This window comes from Chelon labrosus (assembly GCF_963514085.1).
Source record: "Chelon labrosus genome assembly, chromosome: 3".
Lineage (NCBI taxonomy): Eukaryota > Metazoa > Chordata > Actinopteri > Mugiliformes > Mugilidae > Chelon > Chelon labrosus.
The window spans coordinates 15,741,926-15,747,722 of record NC_140339.1 but is presented as its reverse complement, the minus strand read 5'-3'; positions in this window follow the sequence as shown (position 1 = coordinate 15,747,722).

Here is a 5,797-nt window from a genome sequence, read left to right as displayed (position 1 = left end):
CTACAACGGATGTCTGTTTTTTTTTCTTCAGTTTCCTTTGTGTCACATTGTGCAAATCAAGAGTTACATATATTTTAGTATGCTTCTGTAGTGTATATGTAAAAATACTGATAGATAGCTATATAGACTTTATTTAGCCCATGAATCCCATTATGAAAAATACAAGATAGATAGATAAAAGAAGATGTAGATATAATACTATAATCAACAAACCAGTTTTTACAGGTCCAAGGCATTATATTCCTCAAAATGAACATTGCTCACATAAAATCATACAAGAATAATTGCATTTAAAGAGGAACTACTGTTTTTTCCAAACTGGACCTTATTTCTAGTATAAAATACGGTCATTTACTCTATGTTTCGTCCACAACCTCAGAATCGGAAAAATATTCGGCCATGTTGCAAAAAACTAGCAGTAGCAAATTACAGGTAAACAAGCCGACCGTCGCAGGTGCGCGCGCCGCTCAGAGATGACATCGTCCAGGTCAGAAGACATCACCTGTAGATTAACCTACAGACCCCGGATGATGATAACAGGTAACTCCAGACTCAACAGGGAATAGCACTGGCGTATCATAACAAAATATTGGCGAAATGAACGAGTTTCGCGGCAGATAATGCGTTATTTAGAGGCTGCGTCTCGGTGCCCCATAACTCCCACTAAATGGATATACACTGATCTAATTATTTCCTGAACGAGTGCAAATGACACAAAAGTTATTTCAGTGAGTAAACGACCGTATTTTATGCTAGAAATAAGGTCCAGTTTGTAAAAACCAGTAGTTCCCCTTTAATTATGTTTTTTTTTCTGAAACAACTCAAATTATTACGTGTTTGGTACAATTGAGGTAATTAAACATTACATTCCACCTTTTGCTTTGATGATCTTGACAAAAAGAAAAAAAAGTCTAAAAGTTTATAAAAGTCTTCAAACACATGCTGAGCACATGTTGTCTGCTTTTGCGTGATTTGCATCCAACTCATCCTAAAGTTGGGTGTAGGTCTTGTGATTGTGGAGGTCATCTGATCTGATCTGATCTAGCAGCGCTCGCTGCTCTTGCTTCTTGGTCCGACAGCCTCCACACACACACATACACACACATAGCCTGGCGGTGTGTTTGGGAGGTCATTGACCTGATGAAAAACAAATGACGTTCCCACTGAGTTCACACGAGATGTCAGATCACAGAATGCTGCGGTAGCCTCGTTAGACGTTGACTTGAATTCTGCATAAAGCATCAACGATGTGATCATCAAACAAAAAAAAAAAACGATTCACTTAGAGTCATTCAGTAGTTTTGATGCTGCTGGTTTTGCTCTACAATGTAGAAAAAAGTGAAAACAGTAGCTATGGTAACAGGTGCCTGAATTAGGACCAAACTGGATTGAATGTGTGCAAAAGACTTGTTTATAACACTTGTATGTTTGCAGAATAAGATACATGATCTCAGTCAGTGCTGACCCATTTTGCTACCGGAGCCAGACGACTTCATGCAAAGTGAAGCTGACCTAACCTGCAGTAGCTTCATATGCGAGTGGTCTCATTTATCTCTTACCAGGAAAACTAATCATCGTATTTCTCCAAATATCAAATGATTCATTCATCAGGGATGTGGAGTGGGACAGCATGTGGAGAGAAAAAAATGTGACTACGTGTGTTTTCACAGCTTTCTGAATAACAGCAGAATCACCCCGGATGTTGTCATTATGCTCCATTAATATAGCTGGTAGCCAAAGTCAGTGTTTTACAAAGTGCAGTTTACCCCGAGTTTATTTATACTGCACTCAATAACACCGCAAAACAATATATACAACTGTTCATTTTAATCTTCAATTACAACCTCAAACCCCGGTGGGCTCAAGAAAAACTCCCACACAGCATCATTACTTACATAAAACATGCTGGAGAGGGTTGTTTTGCCCATGGTTAAAAGTCTAATACTGTTGTATAATTATGTCCATGCACGCAACCCCTGTAGCTCGTCATGTGAATCTCTCCCCTGGGATGCAGCCCACTGCTCTGATGGTGAGATAACCTACGGCTCGGAGAAGACGTGGCCGTCCGAAACAGCTTATCCGAAAAACTATGAAAAGGCACAGAGACAAACTGGCAGCCATTGGCAAACATGAATTTGGGCTTGATAGCATGAAAAGATGCAGATAAGCCGTAAGCCGTCTGTCTGCGGCGGAAACTGACTGATGAGGCGGTTCCCTCGGTGCTGACCCTTCTAGTAAACTGCTCCAGTACATAAACATTACTGGAAACAGCACAAAGGCACCGCAAACTAAATTTTAAACAGATTTCACACGGTGTTTAAGTGTTTGAAATCACACATGCAGTTTTTAACTTTCCCCAGCAACCCAACAAGGCCGACAGAGAAAACGTCTGATTTGTGCTTTAAAATGAAAGTTGTCTCTTGTTAACGGGCTTCACTGGAGGACAGACTCCTCATTTGACGATTCAAATTTTACAGCGACTTGAATACAACTGCTGGGCTGTTGGGATGAATGAAGAGACTGCACCCCTGTGGTGCAGTATTGTACAACATTTTGGGCTAATTGGAGCATAAAGTAGGTTGATTACAGGGATTCTCTTCCTAACATCAGATATTGGAGTGTGAATCTTCTCTGAACTAAAGCACACAGATCACATCCTTACAGTAAAGGAGCCTCCAAAATGTCCTCACCTGTTTATGGGTGATAGTGAGGCTCCATCTGTCAGCTTTAAGTTCTGTGTGATTCACCTTCTCGCCTTTTTACGCTCGTACTATAAATAAATAAATTAAACATTAGCCAGGTTGGCCAAGTGGCTAGGTCAAAGGTGGGCAGTGGACACAGGAACAGGCTATAAGAAACATGGATAAATAAACAGTCTTACACAGGACTGGTGAAAATGAGCTCGTATAAATGCTGGCAGGACGAAAGGAAAACGGGAACAGGTGTGGAAGTGGGCGGGAGCGATCAAGTTACCTGCTAGTGGGACAGGTAGGAGAGTACAAGGGCATGTGGTGGGCACATGGATCATGGCAGTGACACTCAGAAATACAGCTGCCTGGGTACAAGGCCTTGGAGACAGAAGCTTCACAAAGTTTTTTTCAATTTATTACTTCAGACCCCACAAGAATAAATGACAGCGAGAAAAATCGTGTTCTTGGCATGATTGATGCAGGCCAGGAAGCTTTTTTTTTTTTTACCCCAGCACAGTGGGTCATGGTGACAAACTGTGTAACGGTGAAGAAATCTGAGCAGGGTGAAGAACGAGCATGAATTATTTTGTCCAAGGAGCTATTTTTAAACCCTTTTTACATCTCTTCTTTTTATTGCAGGGAATAAGACATAGTGCTGAGCGTTATGGTACCTGAGCCAGATGAGCTTCACATGCGTGTGGACTCATCTAATTCTTATCTTGAAAGTTCGTCAATGTACTATATCCCCAGAAATTCCCCATTGTATTATAAAATAAGCCTGTTACGCTCATCACAACACAATACAATTGCAGTTTCCTCAAAGTTCTGCCAGCAGCAATATTAAACAACACATTTTAATTCTCCAGGCTACAGTAATGCCATATAACAGAGATTATATATAACACACTGCAACACCTTAACAGTGAAAAGAATAGAAGTAATCCAGAGCTATGCTGCTGCTGCCGCTGACAGTTGAGTTTTGCAATCTGAATCAACAATCAGAAGATACTGTGAGAGTTTAGTGATATGGACAGGAATGGTTTGCAGATGAGTCAGAAAATGGTCTGCAGCTGACCTTTTAAACCACCTGAATGGGCTCGAGTAATCACTCCCTTTCTACTTACTAATAGCTCTTGTTTTTGTTTCCACATAAGCCGGTGACAAATACTTTGCTCTAGTCCCTAAATTTGTCTGCCTGCTGTTTGGTTTGGGGCAGATTTTTCCCGTAAACTCCTGTCCGCCCTGAAACTGAAAAGAACACTGATGAGAGGTAACCGAAATAGCGAAGTTGAGGGCGGTGAAATCAAAACGATAAACCAAAAGGAGCTAAAGTGTTCTGAAGGAAACTGAAGGAAATAAGTGGTTAATGTTACCTATAATGCCTCAGTATGTGGCTGGTTGATTGAAAAGATCAAAGAGGACATGTCACAGGTAAAAGCACCATCACTTCTCTGGATATCCTGCAGGTGAGGGTGGGGATGGGATTCATTAGAAGCAGAAGTCGCATCTTTTACTGCTCACTGCCTAAACCACTGCCGTCAGGCTCATTCCCCCAGGCGGCCGAGAAATCAAGTCATCCTCTTTTCTCAGTTGCTGGAAATACTCGGTTGAGAGACAGGCTCCGATGTGCCAGTTATATACGACTGTGTGACTTTCAACAAAGGGGAAAAAAGGGAAAAGCTAAAGCGAATGGAAGTTTCACGTCTCCTTCTTCTCCACCTGGTTAAAACCTATAAAAGAAGAATCCGAACCCGCTCTCCACTTTCAACCTTTATAGTCTCAGATTTCAGTGACAGTAGGAGCAGCTGTGATTACAAGGCACTGATACGCAGCTCGTCAGGGATGAAGATACATTTTGCGTGGGCGCACATAAAAGCGCAGCCTGCCCACTGACTGAGCTCTCCTGTGAGCTGAACAGTGGTGTTCAGTGTGAGGAGCTCCCTGGTGTTGGTTGACAGCTCCATGAGTTGGGGCACAAAGCGCCCTTTATGTGTGCGAGGGTTCCACCCTGTGACTCAGGGAGCTGTGTGTGTGTGTGTAGATGTGTGTGTGTGCCCATGCAGAGGTAGCGGAGCCCCAGGGGGACCGGGCTGTGAGGTGAGCTCTGTTACACAGCACAAAAGAACTCAAGAACACCGTCCCTCCGGAGCACACAGGTCCCTCCACTGCCAGGAAACGGGTGAAAATATGCTCACCACAGGATTACCTCATGCTCTCTGAATCTTTGGTTACTGACACTTTCTCCCCTTTCTGCTACCAAAGATGTCTGCTTCCTGTTTGCCACCTTCTGTCTGATTCTCTTTTGTACGCACAGGTTTTCAAAAGATCACCCCTCTATTTTTTTTAAAAAAAGAAAGAAAAGACGATGATATTTAACTAAAGAGATCAGCTTTAATATCCCTAACCTTTTTCTTTCATCCTGGAAATAAAGTCAGTGTGTTTCACTCTCAAGTTTCAGCAACAGTAACCTTTTGAGCATCGCCTGAAGAGTATCAGATTTCACGAGCAGAAATGAAGGGAAAAGTCACGACAATGCTGGGAGATAGTTATGAGCCACTTCACAAATCACTACTACTGATACGGCTATGTCAAGGTGCCCGGCAGAGTTTCTTCTCCATAAAATGGACAGCACTGAAAAAGATTAGATGTGGAAAAAGTCAACAGATGTGTGACTTATCTGAAACTGTTTAGGTATTTCTGATCAAAAATCCCCCTGGGACTTTTTGCTTTCTTACAAATTATGTTTTAAAGGTTATTTTCCAAAGTTTCCACGGGGGTTTTGTCGTTATGTGTTTTAGGGCAACAGTTAAGAGATGAAATGAAATAAGAAGAATACAACCATCCCCAGCGGGACGCAAAACAAGACTGGGGCAGTTCATATTCTGCACATTTACATCTAAGATACCAGAACCTTTCCAGATGTCACATTTACTTCTACTGCGCCGGGCTGACTTCAGACATCTCGGTGGCCAAATTTTCGTGAACTGAAACTGCAGTTATCAGCATGGCGGAAAAGGTACGGTGAGGGTAGGAGGTAGTTTCCCAGATTTAGTAATAAAATGATTCATTTGAGTGATTTTACACATCACAGATCAGCTTGTTCGTCG